At 47.2% G+C, this 27,126-nt stretch overlaps 1 protein-coding gene across 1 annotated transcript in view; it reads right to left on the bottom strand.

Moving 5' to 3' along the window:
• The window catches only part of LOC8038252 (sphingosine kinase 1), a 93,948-nt gene that overhangs the window by 16,754 nt on the left and 50,068 nt on the right, over positions 1–27,126 (bottom strand). The gene's annotated exons all lie outside the window — the stretch shown is intronic.

The following is a 27,126-nucleotide window of genomic DNA, read 5'->3' as shown; positions in this document are numbered from 1 at the left end:
AACTGAGATTGCTTACGACCGAGTGCATTACAACCTCTTGCGACACCTTGCGACGAGAAGACACTCTGGCCCACCGTGGCGCCACCTACATTGTGGCCTCAGAACTGACAGGTGTCGCCGGTGGGTTCTCGCATCTTAAGATATCACGAGGGGTGGGTCTTGATGCACTCGGTCATGAGCAGTTGCATGTGTGTGAATGAGCCCCTAGCTGATGAAACTAAATGTCCTTGAGGAAACATATTTTAGCAAAAGGACCTATAAAATAAATGCGCGTTTTGAAGCTACGCAGGATGAGAAAGGTTAAAATGATTGAGAAGTGTTACGTCCCAGTCTTAGGAAATACGACAATATCGTATCCTCAGTGAATCTTTAAGATGAGCTGTTTTGCTTCGAATTAAACTTTTGGATCAGGACGTTTCCCTGCTTTTTTTTTTTTTTTTCATTTGAAAAAGGGGGGGGGGGGCATCAGCTTGTCTTTATTTTATGCAAATACTAAATATGGTGCCTAAGCACCTTCCAATTAAATAAATAGTCCCACATTGGCTAAAATAATATAGAATAAAAGAATTCAAACCGGGTCCAGAGGATTAATGCGAGAAATGCAACGTCGAAAATTCCAGAAGTCATGTGAGTATGCGTTCCAAAGTTTTTTTTCAAACAAACATATTTTTGGTGTTTTCGTTTCAGTGCTGATAAAAATTCTGTTCCACTGCCTTTTCAACACCAATTTTATTAATGATGTGTCTCAGATGGCTCATCATCTCTCCAATATTACGAGCTTTGTGCAGGTTACGTCAGTGTGAAAATGTAGGCACACATAGAAAATGCGAACACTGAGGTTGCGAATGCATGCAGTGAATTACGGACTATTTCAATTGAGCAGAGTTCTGATATTTTCCGGAATCAACCCAAAGGTAGACAGAATAAAGGTACAAAGTCTGTCAAAGGTCTGTCCCCTCCGCAGTTCTCGGACAGCAAAAAGACGCAGCTTTGTAATAAAAATAAAATCGCCCTTCTCTCCCAGTATCGTGGCAAAGGCCACGATACTGGTAACACGGAACATGATGCAGCACCAAGCTAGATGCAACCGCAGTGCCACCATTTCTGCCGCAGTGGCAACTCCAGGGATGACATATCAAAATGGAGAAAATGCAAGAGTCGCGCCATACTGCGGCTTTCTCGTGAACGGCAAAATCAAAATACGCACCAAAGTGAAAAAAAAAACAAAGAGCGTAGGCGCAGTTGGCAGGGTTGCAAGGGACGCTGAAAACCAGAAGTTCTCCCTTTTAGCATTGGCTGGTTTAGTAGGGCGTCACTCCATGTTACATCACGTAATGTGACACGCGGCATCTACCGATATCACCTAGAAGACAAAAGGCCTGCACAGAACGTCATCGTTAGCAGTTCCCGAAAGATTACCCATTTTCCGCCCAAATGCAGCACTAGTGGTCGAACCAGATGACACAAGTTTCCGAACAGGTACAGTTCCGAAAGAACACCCACCCAAAATGATGAGATAAATGGTGAAAAACATGGGGTGAGCTATCTTTGGGGATGCCACAGCAAAACGTTATCAAAATTAATGATAACACCGGGGGCACCACGTGACGCGGGAACTGATACTCCAGATCGCGGACACCGCAAAATCGCGTTTCACGATGCGATAAACACGCTAAAACTCGCTACGAACTCCTGTGTCATGGGCAGTGATTTCCCTACACACGCCCTCTTGTTTTTCTGAAGGCACTCCCTTAATTCGCACCGACTCCTCTAATTTCAATGCCCCCCCCCCCCCCCCCCCCCTAAAAATTTGGACACAACCCCTAATTTAAATTCTTGGGAAACCCCTGGTCACGGGAAAGGAGTCAAAGGACATCGCAGATTGCCGACGCGGCAGATTCGCGTTTTACCGTGCGAAGGACCCGCGGAAACCCGCCGAGAACTCGCATCTCACAAGCGTCCGTGGTGTGCATCCGCACACCACGGACGCAGCAGATTCAAGTTTTATGACGCAATATGAATACGCCGGGAACCCGCTGCAAACTTGCCTGTCACGGGAACCGATATCGCGCGCGCAGATCGCGGACAAAAATCGCGGGAATCCGCTACAACCTCTCATGTCACGGGATATCGGATACCGCACATCGCGGACGCAGCCGATTCGCATTTCACGATATAATATACACGCGGGAACAACTCGCGTGTTATTAGCGGGTGGGAGTCAATATCGCGCGTACAGATCGCGGACAAAAACGCGCGGGAACCCGCCACGAATTCGCTTACCAGACGCACGGGTAGCAGATCGAGGCGGATGCGATTGCCAGACTTGTACGTAACTTAAATACTCTAATCAAGTTACTGTGTCTTAAATACTTTTGTGATCGAGTAACTTGGTGTCTGGCAAATACTTTCGAACGTCAGTGTTTAGTACCCCAACTTAAATACTTTTTTTCAAGTGATTTGTACTCATTTTAAAGCAGTGGCGGATCCAAGGGGGGGGGGGGGGGGGGGGGCGGTGGGGGCGATCGCTCCCCCCTAAACGCCTTGCCAGGCACCCCCCCTCCCCCCCGGGGTTCTTCGTCAGCTCGAAGAAAAACGTAAGCAATCGACGCGAGGGACAAAAGATTAAAACAGCGGTGGGTGGACGCGCCTGCTGGGCGCTTCCAAAGTGGGATTTATCTCCGTCAAGGTCACGGTACGTCTTCCCGAAAGGGACGGCGCCAGGAGTTTCGAAGTGCGCACCAAATATCAGGGTCCTCGACTGCAGGCACACTTCCAAAACAAGGCCAGCACGTCGAGCACGGGGGGAAAATACCTTCAACATATCTAGTCCCCTTTCTCTGTCTCTCTCTCTGTCTCCCTCTCTCTCTTTGGGTTTTGTCTGCGAAAAATTTGTGCCCTGAAAGCTCCCAAACGCAGACCCAAGCAGCCTTCCTCAAGGGTACGATCTTATACACAGCGGATTATCCTTCCTCTCTAGTGGCTGCCTTTTCATCACTTTTCGTTTGATGGTTTCTTCGTGGTTCTGGGCTTGTCTTTTGGCATGTCTTCTATGGCTTGCTTTGAGATGATGTCGCCCACGGGCTCACTAAAGGTATATTATTGGCACGGTGTGCTCATTGCCAAGGGAAGCGCGGAGGGGACGTACCAGGAGGAGACGTTCCAGGGGGAAGGGGGGGGGGGGGGGGGGGGGGATTCAGCCTGTACAAAGAGGTGACCAATTGCTTTTCTTCTCAACTGAGGGAGGAAGCAAATGCTCTGGGTACAGTGTAGTCTGGGTCTGAGCTTCTCCTGAAGAAGCTCCGGACTTCCCCACGACCTTGGCTTAAACATAAGCCCTCTTTCGTCCTCGCCTCTATCCCTCACTGAGGATCAGCGCCGCAGCGCGGAATACAGAAAGAAGCCGACGAGCACCAGAAGGGGGAGATGTTTTCTCTAATGGGCTTCATACTGCCTGCGGTACGACTTCTCGTGGCGGGAAGCTAATAAAAGAAAGATAAACGGTACGAGCACTCTAAAGGCTGGAGGCTGCTTACACGGGGTCCTCAAGCCGACGCCGTAGGCATTTATTTGTATACAATGCCGTTTCAACTTAGCGTGGCGGGACATATTTTAGGAAAGGCGCCCGCTACCCCTTGTCTCCAATTGGCGCCGGCTTTACTTTTCGAGTTAAACGCGGCTTCTATGGATGGACGGCAGAGCTTTCGCGCGGCTTTGCAGGAGCGAATATGTATGTGTCGAACGGAACAGAAGCGGGGCTTGCTGGTTTGCAACTGCGGCTTCGAATTCCCTACCTAGGGACTTGGGGAAAACGAGCTCTTTCAAAGTGCCTGTGCCCGTTCGAGTGAACACCGATTCCCAAACATCCATGCTGCAGTCGTGATCGGCCTTTAGCCCAGTGAAGATTCGCCGACCGGGCAACTGTTCTGCCCCATCATATCTCTGCACCTGTCCTCTCGACCCTGACGAATGAGCTAACTACCCAGAATCATGTAAGTGTTCCTTTAATACAGAAAATATCCAGACGAAGTGCAATTGAATATAATTTGGAACGATCAATTGCTGGTTTAAGGTATTGTCTAAGTTGAAAAGTTATAGTTGCCGAACTGCAACATGCTTTCAAAAATATTCAACAATTCGCTTTCGTTCTCTCGAGTTGCACCCAGAACACGTGAAAACACGAGTTTGGGTTGACAATGCCGCATGAGCTGCGCTCTGGACATTCCAAATATACGGCGAACAACCGACGAACTTGCCTGGCAGCGTTCGGTTTGCTCGCTGCGTCAACAGTCCTTTGACGCCGCGAGCAGCGTCGAAACCGCCGGGCCATTTTGGATGCGGAGCATCTCTTGCTCGGGTCTATGTGTCTATGTCCCGCGGCGTCGTAGTCCGCACTCACACTATGCATAAGCAACTCTCCTCCTTCCCTCTCTCCAACAGCTGCGCGTTACATTTGGCGTTACTCTCTCCGCTCTCTCTCTCTACCAGCTGCGTGCACTCCGCGTGCGTTCGCTTCTACTCACGCCGCGCGCGCATGCGCAACTCTCCTCCTCTAGTCTCCTCTCCTTCAAGTGGTAACGCGCTGCGTGCGTTCAGGGGAGGAAGTGGCCGAGTGGGTTAAAGGGGTACTCCACCGAGTTTTTGAGCTACCTCAACTAACTATATTTTCTGACTCCCCGGCCTTTAGCCTTTCCGGTATGCCCTTTAGAATCGCGAAATTCATAATAGGTATTGTGAAATCGGCAAATGAAAATGATGCAAAAACAGACATTCAAATATACGCGCACTTTTCAGTGCCGTGACGTCAGTGGCAGGCAGGCTTGCCAGTCGAGCAAGCAGCCAAAAAGTAGAATATGCCAATCATTTGTGCCGTGCTGGCGCGCGGATACGGGAGCGAGCTTCCAAGGCACTCATTTGACACCAAGAAACTGCTTCGAATCAGTTTAAAACGACTTCTATAGTCCAAAAAGTGAACCCCTGCCCTCCACTGACGTCACTTTTTCATTGTTGCCAGTAGAGACTTCGAGTTCGAAAAACACGGTGAGGACCAAAACTGTGAATTCAATAACTTCGCTAAAAAACAATATTTTGACCTAATATTTGGGATACTATTTTAGCAATGTTTGTTGGTTAGTTTAGCAAAATTTCAAGCAAATCGGAGACAATGAAAAAACCAGTGGAGTACCCCTTTAACGCGTCTCAGCTCGGAGCGTGGAGCGAAAGCTTCCGCTGGGAACCTCCTGGGTTCGATCCCCACCGCCCCCGCCCGTTTCGATCTGGATGAGTTTCGTACCGGCACGCGTTCGTGTGATCACTACTGCGTGATGCACGTTAAAAACCCCAGGTTAGCGGTTGTACTGCACTGGCTAAATTTCTCATCTACAGCTAAGAGACCGATTACCCGTTGAGGCGCATCTCCATCAAGGTTGTATAAACATAGAGAGCAAACCAATTCTGCGCGCGTTCAGTTCACCGCTGTTGACTCCACTTCACTCCGTTCTTCCGATGAAGTGTGATGGAACGATCTCCGCATCACCCCATGGTTCCCCTCGGGAAGATGGTGTAATTTTTGTCGCTTGTTTGCAACGTACTCGCTCCATTGAAACAACCGGCGACAATGAAAAGTATGTTTTAAAACCACGTTCTGCATTTTGGCACTGAATATAAAGTTCTAACTACTATGCCAAGCTTAATCTCAAAGAACAGCCGAGTTTTAGATTAAAACGTTTTTCGCATTGTCATTAGCTGCATGAGCTTCCTCCGTATAGTTGGCAAAGGTTGGTTCTCCGTACATGCTCTGCGGGTGTAACGAGAATATATAAATATTCAAGCAAAAGGAGCCCAAAATTAGTAGCACCGCCGACGATATCTGAGCCACCCAAGTTACACTTTCTGCAACTGTCACAGCCGCTATAGCACCAAACATTCATCCCCAGTAGTTCAACTTCTTTCTATTTCTAGCGCGCTGCCACGCGAATGGAGTAATCCCGTTTCCTATGAACTACAAAATGCCTTGCATTATGGTATTCAGAAAGGATAGTGCCACCACAATTTTCTAGATACTTACCTCTAGTGTGGTCACCCGAAAGGTTTTAATTCAAAGAATTCATCCCCGACAGGTAAACCGATACAAAAGCTCTCAATATCTATATTATGCTATCAGAGTTTAGTAACAACAATAACTCCACAAAAAATAACCCCCCCCCCCCCCGCCGTTTTACACCGAGGAACCGCCCCCCCCCCCCCCCCCCTAAAATGGAGGTCTGGATCCGCCCCTGTTTTAAAGTTACTTTTGGGTCCATATCACCTTTTGGGTCCATATCACCATATCATTTTAGCGAACAGCGATTTTTGAGCGAATCGAAGTTTTAGCGAATGACGGGGGCGCGCGTTAACCCATCCGTTGCTATCCGCTGCGCTGCGCTTTACGCCGCTTCGCGGCGACAGTCAGCGGCGGCTCATTACAAAAATGTGAACCCATTTGGCCGCCCCGAAAACGCCGCTTCGCGGCGTCCGACTATTCGCTAAAGTGTCATTCGGTGAAACGTGGGCGTTCGCTAAAACGTCATTCGATCAAGTGAGTGCCTCCCCGCCCTGCCATTGCAGATACATTTCTTGCCAGGTAATACGGTGCACTTCCGTGCTTCTCCTGAAAGAGGTGACACGAAGAAGCAGGTGTCGCAGCCTCAAGCCGAGCGAACGCGTGTCGTGTCTTCTAACTGGGCAAAACGTCAAAGCACATTTTCTTACAATTTGTTTGTGGCCAAGCCCAAGAGCCACAGAGATTCCGAAGCTGGAGGGCGCATGCGGGTGAAAGCATAAGATGTGTAAAAAGCTACAAGCCAGAGGGAGGGCACTTGCGTTGGGGAGAGGGTGTGTTCTACAAGTATCTGGTAAGAGTCGACAATAAACCGGAGTTTATTTTTCTATGTTATGGAGTGAAAGCATATAAAAGAAAGCCGTCCAGCTTCAAAAATGCCTTTGCATCCGCACGCAGTCGCACACACCACTCGTTCGTTTCACTAAGCTCTCTTCGCACACAAGAGTCGTAAGACGTGACTACACGGGCGATTATCATTTGAGCCTGTTCTCGTTTCGGCCTTCTTACTTGGCCCTTCTCAAAACAACCATTCTCAGAAAGATCTCTCTTGGACCTGTCGAATTTGGTCCTTTCTCGTTTCGTCTTTCCCATTCCAACGCTCCTCATTCGGGCCCGTTCTTGTTTCGCCCTTCTCACCTGGCCCTTTTCAAAACAGCCTTTCTCAAAAAGATCTCGCTTTGACGCGTCGCATGAAAAGCTACTAGCTGACGATAAAACAGACCAACTATTTATCGCAGCCAGATCATATTCCGAAATGTCACGTCGTTTGAGGTCTCTCGACTTGGGACAACGCTACCACTTCTATAATGCAGTGGTTCTAAAAAGGGGGTCTGCGAAGGCATCCTAGGGGTCAGCGAAGCCCTGTCTCATCAGTCAGGCACGGCAATGTTAGTTGCCTTTCTTCACGTTGAGAAGAAACGTTCCAATTTTCGGGAGAGTACTCTCGTGTGTATGTCAATGAGATAAGTCTACTTCACACTAGCAATTAGTTATATCCATTTATTAAATCATTATCATGATAACCTATACCTTTCTATTCCCCTCACCCCAAACGGGGTCCTCCATCATCTCCGCCTTTCTACAAGGGGTCAGCGAAACATCAATGGTTGAGAACCACCGCTATTATGTATGCTATTTCTGTTCAAACAAAGTTTCCAAATTAAATGTTGATCGTTTTTTTTTTCTCATTTGCTTAGAGGAAGGGAAGCAGGCGTCAATGTACGATTCTCAGCGCGCAACTCTACACAACATATATCTGATGGTATGTTGGGGGCCCAAGCAAGGTAAGACTCATCAACAAAGCCGCGAAGGCATAACGACGTTAGAAGCATGCCGAACTAGTGCCACTCGGTCATAGCGCGAACGGGCGAAATGAGAATGGGTCCAGTTGCGAAAAACACGATTCGGATCTTATGAGAAGGTTCACATGAGAAGGACCAAATAAGACTGGGTCGAAATGTGCAAGGTTCAAATGCGAATGGGAAGTTTTGATATACACCCGACTACACGGCTCCAATCCGGCGGCCTAGGGTGGCTACATGTTTCGGAGCGGCGGAAACATGTAGGCACCCTACGGCGGCCCATCGCTCGTGGCGTACGCAGCATTATCAAGTTTTAGTAGACCGTGGTTCCCTTTCCGCTAACCCTCCGCTACGAAGAAACCGCCACTGCGCCTGCAAGCCGATGGCTTTGGCTGTAGAGTTCCGGGTAGTGGAGGGGAAAACACGGTCTACTAAAACTCGCCAATACCGAGTTTTAGTAGATGAGATTTCCAGGAGATTGCATAGTAGCTGGGAGGAAGAATTTTTTCTGACTTCGGTTGTGCTTCACAATGAACTGCAGAGAAAATTGTATTTTGAGAGTATCTTGAAAGTAACGAGTTACTTTTTTGGTGCATTTTGTACTTTACTCAGTTACTTTACTCTACTCAGTTACTATTTCTTGTGGTACTCAGTAACTTAACTTAAATACTTTTAGTGAGTATCCTGTACGAGCCTGTGCGATTGCCTTCGGACATCGCGTGACGTTCGACGTTAATCGGGGGGTGGGCAATGTTTCGGAATTTCTATGTTACAGATACTTAGCCAGAAAAATACGGGATGAGCGATCTCTCGGGGGCGGGCGTTCTCTCGGAACTTTATCCGCCATCGCATTCAGAAGTCATAAGCGATTTTCCGAAAAATTCAGCGGGAAAATAGGGCCCGTTTTCGGTAAACGGCGCCATTCAGTATTCCAGAACTCCGTCGGCTGCCATTTTCCCGTTGAAAATTTCGGAAATTAGTCGTGACTTTCGATTGAGAAAACGAACAGTTCTAAACTTTGCCATCTGGTTCGAACCGCTATGGGGCTACGTTTGGGCATAGAATCGGCGTTCGGCGATGCGTATAGGTACTTTATTTTTGCGATGAAAAAAATTTTTTGGACTTGTACTAAAGCAGGATTTGGAGCAAAGCAAAGCAGAAAAACGGTAGTGTAGTGCGTGAAAGAGCCCTCAACAAAGTCAAAGTACTGTATCTTGCAAGGACACCGGTCGGAGGTCTGTGCGATGCAGAAATTGGACGCCTTGCGGCACTAGTGTACTGCTAGCACTCCTGTGCAATCAGCGGGGACAGGGCTTCCTCCACTGAAGTGCGAAACAGGAAACGGTTTGGCGCCGGCCACACGTAAACACATTCTGTAATAAAAAGAAATAAAAAAGGGAAACATTTGAGTTATATTATCTGAAGGCTGGACACAAAAGACGACGATCCAGGCGTGCAAACAAGCTTTAGCTTTTTGTAGCAGGTCTATAGGAGCGGCAATGATAGCCCCTTTAGAGCAGTTTTAAAGGAGTCAAAGTACTGCTCTGGAGCAGCTCGGAAGCCACAGAAGTGGAGTTTTGCAGCAGTATAAGTAAATCTCGCAGACTTGGGGCTATTCGTGCAGACATTTATATATATATATATATATATATATATATATATATATATATATATATATATATATATATATATATATATATATATATATATGTGTGTGTGTGTGTGTGTGTGTGTATTTAAAATTAGCGCAACGAAAAAACCTATTCATGTGACGTTTCAGAACCATAGCATCAAAAGCAAACAGGATAATTGCAATTTATCTGAACGGCAGCTATTGAGGACTGCCCTAATAGCGAGTTGGTTTCTCTTATGAATTCCAACAGAAGGCGTAGTCAATAAAAGAAGCACAACTTAAGCCTCATGAGAAGAAAACTTTCTGCTTATTAACAACCCAAATCACAAGTTTTATAAGACTACTGAAAACAAACCATCTCACAAGATGGAATAGTATGGAACAAAATAGAGCCCAAAACTTACTGACTACAGTTTTCACTATTAGGAAACAAAATTTTTCAAAGTCCCTGCTTAGCAAAGATAAATGTATTCGAATACTCAAGCTGAGTAGAAACCTGCCGTATCTAACAAAACTGCAAATGCAAAACAACAAAAACTTCGTGCTATCACCCCTGTTCAGCATGAATGACTAGAACGATAAAGGATAATATAAGAGTTTAATTTTTAAAAAAAAGTGACTGACAAAACTAGCGAGTACGACCATAAAATGTAAAGATTTTCTCACAAGGCAATTTCTCGGATGTGTTCTAGAAGAACGGTATAGACCAGTGTCCGCGCCAATTCCAGGGCGCCGCCATGTTTATCTACGCTCGCGCCACCACGCGGAGAGAACTGGCAGGCAGGAGGGGGGGGCTGCGTTGGCGGCGTTGCTTTGGGGAGCTGGATGCGGCAGGCTGTCCGAATGCACCGGCACATCGTGAAAGATGTCTTCACCAGAAGCCTCCGCGGCCCGTTCTTCAACAGATAAGATGTCGTGAACATTCGAGAACCCATCTCGGTCGAGAAAACAAGAGAAAACCTTTCTTGTCTTAAATGTTCTCGGTGTCTGCTGACCCTTGACATCCGCGTTCAGTCCGGGTTCATTGCGTAGTAAATATTTCGCTGCCGCTTTCTTGTAGCTTTCAAATGCTTGATTGTCGGCTTCTTGTATACGACATTACATTCGTGGCATGGTTGAGACCGATTTTCGCGATCTGCTTGCCTTTCTGCGGCTCTGCCGAGCCGAAATAAGTGGGAGGCGTTTACTTGATCGAACGCCGTTTTAGCGAATGAAAACGAGACCACGACGTTTCATCAAATGACTAGCGAATGGGTCTAGTTCCATAGACAGCTCGGATTAGGTTTCGTTTGTAATGTGCCGCCTTGTCTGCCGCCGCGAAGCGGCGAAAACGAGGGCTCCGAGTGTGTTAGCACGCCCCCCCCCCCCCCCCCCCCACACACACACACACACACACACGCTGCAAGCGTCTGGGTTCGAAACTATTAATTGCCAGTTCTAAAGGATGGTACTTACTTGAAGTGGGAGCTGGAATTCTACGAGGTATCAGGAGACACTTACTATCGGGCAACGAAGCAGGGTGCCTGTGGGGGCGGAGTCTAGGAACGCTACTGATTAATATTGTGACAGGCGATCAGTTATGATAACAGACGAAACCTCGACTCGTTTGTTCAGAAGTTCGCGGTGATATTTTATTAGCCCTCGTTATAGCACACCAAGGATCTTAGGCAAGTGAAATTCACATCACGCAGGCTCGTCCGTCGTAGTCAAATGAGCGCAGTCGACGACGAAATGTAATGAGCTACTAAGCTTCACAAGGTAAATGCCCGCGAGAAAGAGTTTTGTGGCAGTCCAAAACACCGATCCAGCAGACGCACGTACGTACGTTTACTCCGGACTCCATGAACCCGACGGCGCAAGATCAAAGCGATCAAAGAGCACCGCCGCCATCGTCACCCGGTTTTCTCTGCACTTCGCGTGACAACGGCACTGCAACGGAGGGCACTCACCTCGGCGTTAACAATCTGCGAAATAGATTAATTTCCCACTCTTGAAGCCATTCCAAATGATAAATGAAAATATCTCGGCGTTGTAGAACATCTGACGACACAACACGACACAGGCACGACCCAGCGCCTGCTCGGCGTCGTTGCTCGTGCAGGCCTGCTTATTTGTAGTTGAGACGATGATTCCACATCTTTCGTGCCACTCGTGGTGCCTGCGATAACTTCGAAGGGCAGGGGAATCTTCTCACGAGGACGTTGAAGACACTCAACACCGGAGCCACCAAAGCAATCGCACAAACCGTCGCCATGTTTGCTTCTTCGTCACTCGCGGCGCGATCAACTCGTCGCGAGATGTTTTCTGGCTCGGCTAGATGGAAACCAACAGCGGCAAAGTGGCGTATGGACACACGGCTCTCACATTACGGGCACTATACTCACATACCGCGGTAAACAGGACCGATGCCGGTGAAACTGCAGTCGGCACACCAGCGAAGAAGCCTTCAACGGGAAGCGGCGGCGCAGGCCGACGCAGCCCCCCCTCCCCGTGAGCGTCTGGGTTCGAGATTATTGTTCGCTTTTGCTCCTTGCGGTCGAGGCTAAAAAGAGCACTTCCGGACAAAGGTCTATACACCAACTCATCTCTGTGACGTCACGGCGCGGTGGTGGCGCGTCGGTCGCACTTCCGGTCCGGGGCTGTGGGCAGAAGTCCCCATGCCAGACGTGTATTCCTGCGTTGTTTTGAAGGGAACCAGACAAAAACCTGCCTTCTCGTCGAAACGCCGGGACTGGGGCCGTGCCAAAAGAGTCGAGAAAGATTTGAAGTCCAGTTTTCACGTGCTGGGTTCGTCCGAGAATCTGGATATGTGCCGTGAAAAGGGAAAAGCAGACGCCGACGGACAACGATTGCTTGGGCGGGAAGCACTTTGAGTTGAATTCACGGATACTTGTGGTCATCAGATTTATTTGTTTTATTACAACATGGACGCCAGAAAACCGTCAAGTTGTGCGGACCACCTGCGGACTACGTTCAGCGCGTCTGCAAGTTCAAACGGTCGCCTGATCGTTCGAACTGTCGTCTGCTCTCTCAAGCGTTTCTGCTTGTCGTCTGCTCTCTTAGACGACGCCGGCCCGTAGATTAAATGTTGGCCCGGTACTTGCTATTCGAAGTAAGTGCAGGTCTCAAAAGACTTAAGCTTGGAGGTTGGTAAGCAGGCTCGATGTAAACAGTAAATACAAAGATACAATAGTAAGGGTGCAGGCGAGTTGGTGGATGTTAACCATGTTGAATATACATGAGACTGGGGTAGAAGAGAACGTAAAAGTCGAAAAGTCTTTTCTACCCCAGTCTCAGGTATATTCAACATGGTTAGTAAATACAAGGAGATGCTTATCATTGTTACGAGTGGCGGTCACTGACTTGCTATGCCTAATTGACTTGGTCCGATTCTGCTTGCGATTTTCAGTATCGACGTCGACTATCTCAGCTACGGTTCACGCTTTTGCAGCCCGAGCGGCGTCGCGACTGAAAATTGCGAACGAAATCTCATCATGCGAATCAGGTTTTAGAGTACATACTGCGGCGTCCACGCGGAATGAATCGCCAGATGTCACATTATTCACGCGAAGTTTCGCGGTGTAGCGAGCCTCAGTAATTTCGCTGACGCCGCTCAAGTAGTCAGACATCGCCCAGGAAGACGTAGAATCAACAATTCGAACGCGAAAAAGACCAGGGGGACTTACACCGACGCCGATAACATCGCATTCTCAGGTTTGTTTATGGGCGACGGCGAGCTTCTTGCCCACACCCCCATCGCGCATGCGCGGCGCCGGTGGCGTCCGCTAGGGGCGCTCCGGTTTGTTTGTAAACATGAGTTGGTGTATAGAGTTCACGTCCGTCAACCGGGCAGTCCCACTGTTCTCCTTGTCCTCCCATGGGCTTGCTGTTTGTGTGCTAGTATTTGCCTCGTACAAGGCAAATACTGGCACAGAAAGTTTACAGATGAGACAACCAATTATCTCTTTTATAGCCACGTTTACGACACGAATGAGGAGCACAGAAACGGTCTCAACAAAAGCAAACACCCTAACCACAAAAAAAAAAAAAGCTAAATGTTTGCTTAGTTTTGTAGAGTAGTTATCCTTCCTTGAGAGATTAGATGATAGGTGGACGCATCTTCAGCACACTCCTGGGTACGTTTATATACCCTAAAGTCCCGATAGAACGCCCACCCAAAATGAAGGGATAAATAGTAAAAAATATGGGGTAAGTCACGTTTGGGGATGCAAGAGATCGCTCCTAAAATGCTGCATTCCACGCATTTATAGGCCAATGCGCTGTGTACAAACAGGCCCTTGCGAGGTGTGGGAAAACACGCGGTTTCCGCACGAGGTGTGGGCACTGCGCGTGCGCAGGAACCAAGGCTGTGGATGGCGCTTGCCACCGTAGCGGCGTGACGTCAGCGCCACGTGTGGTTATCAGGGCGCTGCCATCTTGCTTCGTGGGCTGTACGTGCTTGGGCGCGGCCATAATCCGATTACGACGCCTTAGCAACCCCAACCAAGCAAGATGGCAGCGCCCTGAAACCGGACTTGCAAACGTGTTTTCGGTAAGTGCCGATAAACCCCGAAGATCAAACCCCGAACCGGTGCCATCAAAATTAAATGAAAAAAAAAAAAAGAAGAATACGAATTGTTTGTGAATTTGAATAAAAAAAAAGTTTCATGGAAGGAAAATGTACATGTCCAGTTTTTTTCTGTGTGTGTCGGAGCGGAATGAATTTCCCACCCAACTGATTTCGAAGCTGCTTGTTTGTTCGGCACAACACCCGTCATGTCGATTGCTTCTCTCACCGGTACCAGGTCGTTTCTCAAGTATTATTACTATTATTATTATTAGGAGGAGTATGAGAGGGAGGAGACGAAGAAGGAGAAGGAGGAGAAAATTAAGAAGAGCGGCGGCACGGCACAAAAGGCAACAGCCCGTGAAACGGAGGTCTGCTGTGCCGCGTCTTAGATTTGGACGACATTACTCCCAGAAAGTTGGGAAAACCGCTCCCTGAGTGTCGGTTCCTCGGTGACGGTCCAGGCCACTGATCTCCACTCTAGGGGGCTGGATGGCACATTGAGCAAACAGGTATGAAGCCACCGGAAGTAAGCGGCTTGTTCCAGAAGTGAGCGCTTAGCAGTCTTTGTAACCCTTCCGAGTGCTGGTTCGAAAAGTGTCGAGGGCGCTGTATTTTCGCTTGTTCCCTCAAGAGAGCCTGCTTGTTGCGCAGTAAGAGCGCATGTAGACCGAGAAGTGTCATGGGAAGCCATTCAATGTAAACATTTTGAGATTCTAGTTGATCGAGTGTGAATATGTCCCAAGTTCAAATGCCTCATTCTCGGGATTTAATCCATAACGGGAGTATTAAAACCCAATCGAAGACACAAAAAAGCACGGTGCAAAATATCGACTGAATGCACTAGGAAGCCCAGTGCACGCCCCACTTCCGGGACCAGCATCAAACTTCCGGTGGCTTCACTTGGGCCACGCTCGGCGAGCAGCTAAGCGCCATCAGTGGTCCAGGCAAGTCAGCCGAGCGCAGTGGACGCCACGAGCCATCCCAGCCGATCCAGCGCCGGGAGAAAGTCGCGTGACCTGCCGGTGGGGCGGGGCGACACAGGGAGCTCAAGGTCGCATGACACTCCCTCAACGCCGCATTGGCTGGGATGGCTCCTAGCGTCCGCTGTGCTCGGACGGAAGGTGAAACGGAGTATAGGATATCGTATTTTCAGAGTTTATTTCTTCTGAAATTAGGAGGGTGTTTTTCGGAGTTTATTTTTCGCTGAGGATTCGGGGTTTACCGGAGTTTATTTTTTGCTAGATTCCCATTTCTTTGAAATTCAGTTTATTATACAAAATAAAAAAAAAAAAAAAAAAAAAAAACAAGGTCCGGGTACTATAACCGTTGGTCCCGAAGGAACCTCGACGCGCTAAAAGGCAAACTCCTTTTGTCAGTCGTTCTAGATTTCAAGGACACTGAAGTGGAAACTCCTCGAGACCACTAACCTTGAGCTCTTATAAAGCTTAGTTGTAAAACTTCGTATTTTTTGCTGTTGATTTTGTCACTGTGACCTCGAAATTCGGAGTTTTTCGGATAAATCCGAATGGACATAAAAATTTACCGGCAGGTGTTTTTCGGATTTTGTTTTCCGATTTATCCGAAAACACGGAACCCTACAGACAGCCGAGGTGACCTTCGGTGAGTTGTTGTTGCCTGCCGGTTGAGGAGTTCTATGCCCGTGTACTCTTTCCGATAAACGCCCAGTTCCTATCCCGCACAGAAAAACACCGAACCGGTGAGAAAAAAGGAATTCACACGATAAAACAGCCCCGAATCCGAAGAAAAATAAACCCCGATAACTCTAATTATAAAACTAAAAAAAATCTTGCTGCCATTTCCTTTTTATGTGAAGACACTTGCGCGTTCGCACAATGTCTTCACATAGCACAATGTGAAAACATTCGCGCGTTACATGGTTTTTGTCGGCGAAGTTCAGAGCGTGACTCACTCGACAGAAGGGAAAATATGAAAATAACGAGAAAAAAACACGACAACCAGAAAATATTGCATTTCAACGCCTTCTCTGTTTAACTTGGAGGTGTACACTTTGGCCCTCCCTTTTTGTGCCTGCATATTTATTTTCCTTTCCCGGCAGCTTCTCGCTGCAGTTGTCAGGCGCCTTTTTTATTGACGTCACATCGCATATTTTTGAACCCCATGTAAAAGTAGGAGAGGGAAGCTGCTTTTGTAAGAATTTTGAGTGACAGGCTAATCTTCTATAATAATTCTGGGGGGAGAATAGCGACGCCTGGTGCTAATCCGCTTATGGCCTGAATGTCCAACGAGACTGAATGTCCAACGAGCCTGAATGTCCAATCGGTCACGTGACAGGCGAGACGGAATGTACAACGAGACGAAAGGTCCAATCGAGACGGAATGTCCATCGAGTCTGAATGTCCAACGAGACGAAAGGTCCCATCGAGACGGAATATCCAACGTGCCTGAATATCCAACGAGACGAAAGATCCAACCGAGACGGAATGTCCAACGAGCCTGAATGTCCAACGAGTCTGAATATCCAACGGATATAGAATGAACCTTGCAAATAATTTAGAAGACATTTCTTTGTTGAATTGTAGGATCACTGATACTTACGGCGGTGAAAAATGCGTTCGATGAAATGGGGAACCGGACATTTCGGTGCGGATATATCGGTACGCGATCATTTCGGTATTTGGTCGCTTCGGCACCGGGCTTTTCAGTAGCGGGATTTTTGATACACGGCTATTTTAATATGCCGCTGAGCTTGTCCCACTGACGTTGCCTCTGTGAAGTCCCCAAAATGAAATTAAAATTATACTCGTATATTTTGTACACTTCATAAAATCCCAAAAACAATTCATTTATTGTTCGTTTTATATATCTAAATATAAAGATGATATCTATAATTTAAAAAAAAGACGTTTAAAAGGTCACACATGCTACAAGATCAAAGACCGAACTCGTTGATCATTGACAACCGGTCACGCGTTTGATTTTAGAAGGTCGTACCTCTGGAGTGGAAACAAATGTGGGACCCACGAGCCGTCCTCAGCCACCGTTTTTCCGTATTGTACGAGTCGCTGTAGTTTTCTTATTCGTGTTCCTAGTTCCGCAAAGATGATATCCCTCGCATGGGAGAAAAGCGCCTGATTGAATTTTTAGTATTATAATTATTATTAGGTGAAGTCGGTGTAGTATGTGTAATTACTCTAAATTGTAGTTTTTGTTTTCTTCTTTTTTACAGAACGAACGTGAAAGTTTTAGACATTTGTAATTGGGCTTCTCGGTCCCCAGAAACAAAATTTGGATCCTCATATCAAAATCAGTGATAGAATACAACGTTCCTTCTATTAAGCCTTTGTGCAGCTAATCTCCTCAATTGGTGAGCTTTTGTCCGGTGATTGTGCATTGACGCTTAACGCGACGATTAGTTCCGCATGCTTCGGCCACCAAAGCGATTGCTGTCGCAGTGAACCATGTATTAAGCAACAAGTAGGTAATACTCATAATTAGGGCTGGGCGTCGATTAAACATTTTAACCCGATTAATCGCCTGCCTTTAATCGATTAATTAATCGATTAATCGGTCTCGTTCATTTGCTTGCATAATGATATTGTTCAAAAGTAAAAATTGCATCTATTTTTTTTTTTTTTTTGCTGAATATGTGTTATACGACGCAGTAATTTCAATTATGAATCAGCTTCGATATACAGTTGAGAACAGTTAAAAAACACTCATACTCAAATAATAGTACTTCAGCTTCATGAGGCAAAAATGTTCGTTGTTATTCTCCGAAAACGGCGACCTCCTTTGATTGCTCCCACTATACTCCATTTCACCTTATGTTGTACCGCAGCGAAGGCTAGAAGCGTGAACTCATAGCGTTGGCAGCTGCCCTTGGTGCACGAGAGCTTGTGCCGGCGAAGTGTGCCATAGAGCAAGGAGCTCGGGCTTATAGCCTTTCCTGCGGTACAACGCAAGGTGAAACAGAGTATAGTCTCTGCTACGCTAAATGGACACTCGCACGGCCTTGAAGTCGCTGGGACATGTGTAACCTTCTGCACTTGTCTGAAGTTACAAATTTCTCCCTTACAGTTTACCTTAAGTCAATATTTCACCTAAATATTTCACTTCATATAGGTGTGCTCGTCCATGCCTGCATAGTGAAAGCATTTCATTTTTATTTAATTTTGGTTCGTCAAAATTTTACCGATTAACTAGTTAAACAAATTAATCGCGATTAAAGCATTAATCGATTAATCGGTAGGTTAATCGATTAATTGCCCAGCCCTACTCATAATTATTACAATACTTTTTTAGGGTTGGCTTCCGTCGTTTCCGCCTTTCCTGGTCACGTGGCATGCAGCAATCGCACCGATACGCGCCCAGGTAGCATACCGAGGCTGCGATCGGATTTCAACTGGTTCTAACTCTGTCACAGAGCCGCTGTGACAGTGCGACCGTTATTTATTCATATGCGTACATTACAAGTGCACATATGACCACGGCATCAGGAGGTCAGCCTCTCGCTCGGTGTTCCCAAATTCCATAATGTTATAGTTGCGAGTGAACACACTCACGAAGAACCCAACTTTTATCATTTTGAATAACCCGGGTACGATTCACTATCGGACCCTTGCCAATTCTGAGAGCTGCATTTGTCATCCTCTCTTTGTTTTGGAAAGGCCTCATAGTTAACCCCCACTGTCACCGGCAATCTACACACCCAACCCTAGTCAACTCTTTTCGACAGTTCGACAAACGGGGACTTTCGCCCCATTCTTCATTCTGCGAATCAGGACGAATTGTCCTTCTTCCAGTTGTCCAGAGACCAATGGAATTCCGACAAAGTGGCCGGATTCGTGGTGCAATACGCTTACCCTACAAGAATAGAAAGCCACGTGGAACGATCTATTGTTATAGTCACACATGATGCAGGCTATTAGTACATCCGGGTGTGAACATTCTGCTGCACGCCAAGATGGATGCGTTCACTTCCTTTATCAGCAGTCAAGCTCCCACCCACCAAGAGTCATGAACTATCTCGACAGAATGGCGAGCTTTGGAGTGCATCCAGAAGCCAGTTAAATTACTTGGGCTTCTGAAAACCACTATGCTAGTCACATGAAAAAAAAAATGAAAAAAAGTTGCATACTGTGTGATACTAGTATTATCGCTGTGTGATACTAGTATTATCGCAGTCGTCAGTATGTAAACTACTGACGACTGAAGAGTACAGTGAGTAGTTGTCTGTTCCATAGATAAACTAACAAAAATAAAAATTTCTCAAATCCACACAATTGTTCCGCATTTACTCAGAAATTGTCGGGTCACACCAGCCACCGAATCCCGGAGAAAAGCTCACCGGAGAAAAGCTCACCGGAGATAAGCTCACCCGAGAAAAGCTCACCGCAAAACCGGCGGATGCGGAGAAAAGCTCACCGGCCATTGTGCATATGTGCAGAAAAGCTCACCGATATTTTTTCTTCTTTTTATATGGAGGCTTTGGATCGTGAATAACATATATCAATTTATTATCATTAAAATTCGTCAGCTTTGTAAGAAATAAAATGTCCTCTTTTGTAATATTTGTTAAGCTTAATGGGCATATTGCTTCCAAATTAATAATTGCGGGCCAGTGTTTTTTGTGGCTTACTCGCTAGGCAACGAATGCCTAACTAAAATCTTTATGAACTTGAGGAACAGGAAAAAGTAAAAAAACGGTAATGATGACTGGCTAAAACCTAAAAATCAAAGGTGTAAATGCCGAAAATCCAAAAGTGCACGCGCAACACCGCGGTGCCTGAAATTCTCTTTGAAGCTTCTGTTAACATTTGAAAACAGGATAAAACAGTCAATAGGATATCGAGGCTTCTTTCTTCCACGGACATGCACGCTTTCTAACCATTCGTGCTGGTGTTTCCACACGTTCCCTTTGTGTGATAGTGTCCTTCTACGGTGCGCCACCCATGACCTTCAGATGTGCACACTGTCTCCGTTGTTATTCGTGAGCTATAAAATAACTAATCATTTTTAAGGTAGGTAGCGAATTCGGCGAGTTGGTAAACGTTATACATGATGAAAATCGCTCAAACGACGACGACGGAGTGAAGACAACAAACACGACACGACGAAGCTGTTCTCGCAACTAAAGTTTTGTTAGTGAAATTAACAGAAAGAAAACAGCGCAGCCGACACTGATTACATCCACAAACACCTACTTATCGATTAGGCACTACACAATATTTGGACCTCAAGCGATTCACCACACCGCCATTCATATTAGCTCGCAAAAAACAAACCTCTTTATCTGACAGAGCTACCGACGGCGCACCCTCAACTGTCAATAAATTGTTGCCTTTTTTACCGGTGTACGATGTTATGATTTTATGCTTGCGGCTTCATTAATTTACAGAATGGGTGATTACTAATTTCAGAGGAATTAGTAAATATGCCCAATGAACATCAAGAATATTACAAAAACGAGGACATATTTTTGAGGAAGTGACGAATGCGAATTGTGTTAAATTGCCACGTTTTACGCAGAATCAAGCTAAACTAAAAAAATATCGGTGAGCTTTTCTCCGCATCTGCCGGTTTTTCGGTGAGCTTTTCTCCAGCGAGCTTATCTCCGGTGAGCGTTTCTCCGGTGAGCTTTTCTCCGCCGCCCCCAGCCACCACCCCCGTGCATTTACAGGCGCGTTAGATGTAGATTTTACTAAAAACAAAAGATATCTATACTTTTTTTTATTAGTGGGAAATTACGCTTGTGAAAACTCTTGATGCCTCGCACCCACAGCTCCCAAAGCTCCTTTAAAATATATATATATATATATTGACTCTGCGCATAGTCAGTGGCGATGGTGGGCGGTCATGTGTTTGCAATGCGGATCTCCGTACGTAGCTCATCTATAGATCGAAACGGGCAGGGATGAGGACTGAACTAGAAATTCCTGGGTTCTGAAGCGCGGCTTTCATAGACGTCCCCCAATTGCGATCCACTAGAACACCCGTACATTGCATCCCTATTATATATTTCAAATTGGCTGACCTATGTCATCGGAACATTCCAAACATTTGAACTGTTAATATCAAAGGAGCGTTTGGCGTCGTACAATCGACACCTTTAACCGATTGGTACATAGCTGCGCATCGGCACTCAGCTAACTAACCATCAAGCCTTCCTATAGATGAAATTATAACATTTGTGTCTGCTCTGTTTCTTTGTCGGTCCGTCAACGTCGGCTTTTGCAGCACGACATTTTAGTATGATGTAGCTACAGCAATGCCTGCAGGAACGCGGACTAAATATACAAACAAGTCTGTACATTTAAGAGGGCAAATTATTCTAGCACGTGACAGGCGAGACGGAATGTCCAACGTGCCTGAATGTCCAACGAAACGAAAGATCCAACCGAGACGGAATGTCCAACGTGCCTGAATGTCGAACGAGACGAAAGATCCAACCGAGACGGAATGTCCAACGAGCCTGAATGTCCAACGAGACGAAAGATCCAACCGAGACGGAATGTCCAACGAGCCTGAATGTCCAACGAGACGAAAGATCCAACCGAGACGGAATGTCCAACGAGCCTGAATGTCCAACGAGACGAAAGATCCAACCGAGACGGAATGTCCAACGAGCCTGAATGTCCAACGAGACGAAAGATCCAACCGAGACGGAATGTCCAACGTGCCTGAATGTCCAACGAAACGAAAGATCCAACCGAGACGGAATGTCCAACGTGCCTGAATGTCGAACGAGACGGAAGATCCAACCGAGACGGAATGTCCAACGAGCCTGAATGTCGAACGAGACGAAAGATCCAACCGAGACGGAATGTCCAACGAGCCTGAATGTCCAACGAGACGGAAGATCCAACCGAGACGGAATGTCCAACAAGCCTGAATGTCCAACGAGACGAAAGATCCAACCGAGACGGAATGTCCAACGAGCCTGAATGTCCAACGAAACGAAAGATCCAACCGAGACGGAATGTCCAACGAGCCTGAATGTCCAACGAGACGAAAGATCCAACCGAGACGGAATGTCCAACAAGCCTGAATGTCCAACGAGACGAAAGATCCAACCGAGACGGAATGTCCAACGTGCCTGAATGTCCAACGAAACGAAAGATCCAACCGAGACGGAATGTCCAACGTGCCTGAATGTCGAACGAGACGGAAGATCCAACCGAGACGGAATGTCCAACGAGCCTGAATGTCCAACGAGACGGAAGATCCAACCGAGACGGAATGTCCAACAAGCCTGAATGTCCAACGAGACGAAAGATCCAACCGAGACGGAATGTCCAACGTGCCTGAATGTCCAACGAAACGAAAGATCCAACCGAGACGGAATGTCCAACGAGCCTGAATGTCGAACGAGACGAAAGATCCAACCGAGACGGAATGTCCAACGAGCCTGAATGTCCAACGAGACGGAAGATCCAACCGAGACGGAATGTCCAACAAGCCTGAATGTCCAACGAGACGAAAGATCCAACCGAGACGGAATGTCCAACGAGCCTGAATGTCCAACGAGACGGAAGATCCAACCGAGACGGAATGTCCAACGAGCCTGAATGTCCAACGTGCCTGAATATCCATTATTGGATCTTTCGTCTCGTTGGACATTCAGGCTCGTTGGACATTTCGACTCGTAATCGTGCTAATCCGGGAGGCACAAAGAAGGATCCTGATAAGAAGGGAGCTCCTTCTTCACCTTTTTTCTGGAGGTCATCGGAAACGACGTCATGTGCAAGCCACGACTTCGAAGAGTGCAGTGATCTGACAGCTGTTTCATTCGCCCCACCCGTTCACACCTTCTCATATCACCACTCCCTCGACACATGCACCCGATGCTGGATTCAGTACGACGCGCCTTTTTTCACGCGTCACACCGCCCGCACCCCTGATCGCACATTCCATTACACAGATGCCGTGACGCGCTCAACGTATTGCTTTTTTCGCACGTCATACCGCCCGCACTCCCCATCGCACAAACCTCTACACAGATGCCAGTACGACTGATACAGGCACGGCCATTGCGGTCGCGGGTCATGATTTCAATACAATACACACACCGCCGTTCTTCCTCCCATGGACCCATGCTTGGCGGTATGACGTAGCTCGCCATTGCAGCGGGCTCTTTTACCTCTATCCCCATCGTCTTCACCGACTTTATGGCCGCCTGCCGACGACTGATACACAACTCACTTCCACTTGCCATCGCAGAACGATTACAACGCGAACTACTATCACTCGTTGAGATCGTCTGCATCCCAGGTCAGGGGGACAGGCCGGGCAACGAGAAAGCACACCTGCTCGCCCGGGAAACGCTCCACCGGTTCATCCCAGATCTGCCCAGACGTTTCTCGTGGCCTTACCTTCACTCGAATCATGTAGACACGCCCGTCGAGTCTTTCCCCATCTTCACCCTCACCTCACACGCCACCAAGGCACCATCATCCGCAACGCCCAAAGTAACACCCTCGCCCCACCCCAGCCCGCATCCACCTTTTACGAGGTCTACTCCCAGCAGGATCCTCCCCCCTGCAACCACTGCGGCGACCGCACAAATTTATGGATCTTCCATAAGCGTCTGGCCTTGACGCTTTTAGATGAGGCGAAATAACAGAAATTTAGCAGGCAAAGGATCCCAATTGCTATCGCATTACATATCATTTGGAAGCGGCCAGGGAAAAGACGTAGGGCCGATTGAGAAGTAAAGAGACTGCTTCTGCTTTTTCTTTGCAAGGAGGTAGGTAGGTGTTTTGTAAGAATATTTCTGAAGGTGATACATCGACGTGTCTGAACCCGCAGTTCGACCGTCATATATAGTCTTCTATAGGGTCTGCAATGAAACTTTGGTTGGGGCTAGTTGGTTCATATCGATTAAAAGGTTAAAAGGCGCGAACAAACAGGTCTGTCCAGGCAGGTGACAATATACGTGCTTGTGAGAGTACGGCAGAGGTGCAGGACTGAAGTTTTACGTTAACCTTTAAAGAGTGGTTAACTGCACTTTAACACTCTTCATATAGCCCGGACTTGTCGTTTGTGCTCTAATCAATTTCAAAAAAAAAAAAAAAAGAAGTCTTTTAGAAATTTCAGAGCAGATGCAAGCGAGCTGGCGAACTTTCAACATTGTAAAACCCGAGACGTAGGACAAAAGGAGAAGAAAAAAAAGGGACAACACAGACCTGTGTCTGTGTTTTCCCTTTTTTTTTCTCCTTTTGTCCCACGCCTCGTATTTTACAATGTTGAAGTCTTTTGCTTCATTTTTATTATGAAGTGAGAAAGTCGCAGCTGCAGCACTGAAAGTGATGTCCCCAAGCGCTGTTGTACATTTTTATGTATTTTTACGCATAGCGCCAAATCCATCGTCCCCTAGTGCGGGGGGGGGGGGGGGGGGGGGGGAGGGGGGGGGGGACGTCTAACTTTTTGAGAAGGCATATGGCACAGCGCTCTGGCTGTTCGTGCTGTCACGTGGCGCTGAGGGGGAGGGTTACCGCCGCCAACTGTCCTGAACGACGCTCTGGAAGCCCGCGACGATGGGTGACGGCAGCCGCCCATCTCCCGACGAACCCTTTTCAAAAGTCGCGCCATCCAGCAGCGCAGGTCACCATATTTTGGGCGTCCACTTTAAGCGTGCATCGCACTCGAGTGCTGCGTTCAACGCGTGCTCGGTTCCAATTACATTCGACACGAGAGCCGCGTTAGCACCCGGCGTAAATTCGGATCCAATCCCATGTGCAGAAAGCATTGCCCAACATAGGCCAGCCGGCTGCTTTAAGGTCCGTTCACACTCTTGCGACCTCTTAAACCTGGGTCACCTGGGTTCCTTAAAACTTCTTAAACCAAAAAACACACTAGCGCCATCTATTGGGAAGCAGTGTAAACTCGGCGGTCCGGCATATTCTTTTTATTTCTCGAGCATTATCCCTTTTTTCTTGGCTCGAAAAACCTTTGTCAATGTTATAAACGAGCCTTTCTATGGGTATTACGCACATCTGACCTCGGAAATCCCGCAAAACCTTCGCTCTTGTGAAATGCAGTTCCAGGGTCACCGCATAGATGGCGCCACAATGCCAGTGTGTTCCCTCATTCTAAAAACATTTAAAGACCGACCAACGAAACCATTTTCCGCAAGGTAGGAAAATGCCCCCCGCACGCTCCTCTTTTCACTCTCTCCCAAAATCACGTGACGGCAGGGGCTTCTTTTGTGTCGGCTTTTTCTGTAGGGATAATCCTCAAAAACCGCGAAATGAGCGGCTAGCTGCGAGCGCCACAACGACCTTGAGACGTCCAGGTGTCTTCCCTCGTTGACGAGGGCACGCTCAATCCGCGAGATTGAGGAAGCCAGCGCGACCGAACGCTTTTTCCCATGAGCTGCAGGTCCGAGGCCGCTCGGTCGGTGGAGATCGAGGGGTCGTGGTATGCGGGGTTCGCTCCAGTAGCCGCTTTCTGGCATCGCGTGGCTGCTGGAACCATTCCCGTGTCTGCGCAAGGATTGGCTTGCGCAATAAAGGGTTCAGGTCGTCGATAATACATATATTTTCGAAACTTATAGATCAAGTGGCTTTTCCTAATCTCTTCTTTACTGTTTGAAACACATCTCCTCCTATAGGTTGTTTATCCCATTTTGAACTCTGGCGTATTTATTCGTCCTTACCTCTGCTTGATGTCTGTTTTCTTACTTGATAAAGACCTTTAAATATTGGCGCGGGCTTGCGCAATCAACGCTGACCCGGATTTATCCAAAATTGGAAAGATTGGCGTCAGGAGAGGTTGAAGAAGCAAACCGAAATTATTGCTTCTAATGAAGACGGCACAATTGTAAGATAGGTCTTTGCTTCACTTGCGTCCACAACGCCCCATCGTTTGCACTATCGCAACTGCTCAGTAACATAGCTGTATACCACATTTTACTCATGGTTACTATAGATGTGGCCCCACAGGCTTTCCCGTTATCAGCGAGTCGACTTTCTAACGACCGGCGACGCTCCTGGATGAGAATAAATATTATCACCTTCCCACAACATCCACCCCTTTCTCTTCCCCCCCCCCCCCCGCCCCCTTTCCCGAGTAGGAAAAATATCAGGCCACTCCAGGAAGCAGCCTTCAGACTGCGCTTTTCGGCTACTCATCCGCAACACATTCGAACGTGGAAGTAAACACATCGCATGAACTGAACGACGCCCTGTTTATTTGCAACCTAAATAACGTCGCTCTACTGTTGGGCCCAATCAATTTCATCATCAATCATTATTTGCTACGATTTCATGGTGAAAGTGTGTTCGTCGTGATGCCACAAAAGTGGTCGATTCAAAGGGAGAAATAGGTCCTCCTATTTATTTTGCGGAAATACTCGCTTCTGTGACGCTCTAGCGCGTAAGGTCAAAGCACCCGAGGCAGTGCGTAATACTTTACAACTGTCGTTGAGGATGAATTATTTGTGTAAAGTGCGTAAAATTGTTTACACCACAAAAGCGTACCTAAACACAACAAAATATCGCAATTGCAAAAAAAAAAAAAAAAATATATCTGCCTGCGAAAATTATTGTTCCCCCCCCCCCCTCTCTCTCTCTTTTTTCGCGCCGCTACAAAAAATAGCGGCCGGGCAACGAAATTCTGTCAAAACCTCGCTTCTTGGAGCAATGACAGCAGGCTACATGGTAGTGAATCTGCCAGAGAGTTTGTAGAAATAATGGGCGACCATTGAATCTAGCCTTCTGCACGAATCATGCCCGGGATATTTCCATTTTCCTTCCACGCGATTAGAAGGCAAGACGTTGGGGGAATTTATGTGCACTAACATGCTGCTTCTAAAAGAAAGTACCAGCTTTCTAGTGCATGTCAATCTACATGTAAATAGTTTAATCAGTGTGCACAAACATGCGCGGCCTGGAGGATGACATGGAAGCATAACGGAAAGATTGCTGGAAATAGAAGTCTCTATTGCATTGCACTGGTGTGAAAAATTATTACGTGTTTTTGTTTTCTTTCTGTGCGGAAATAAAAACAGCGTTTAGAAACCGAACACTGTGCGTTTTGA

The sequence above is a fragment of the Ixodes scapularis genome, unplaced genomic scaffold, assembly GCF_016920785.2.
Source record: "Ixodes scapularis isolate PalLabHiFi unplaced genomic scaffold, ASM1692078v2 PGA_scaffold6__148_contigs__length_123643588, whole genome shotgun sequence".
NCBI classification, from domain to species: Eukaryota; Metazoa; Arthropoda; class Arachnida; order Ixodida; family Ixodidae; genus Ixodes; species Ixodes scapularis.
The sequence above is the reverse complement of the archived record's forward strand: the minus strand, read 5'-3'. Positions and strand labels throughout refer to the sequence as shown.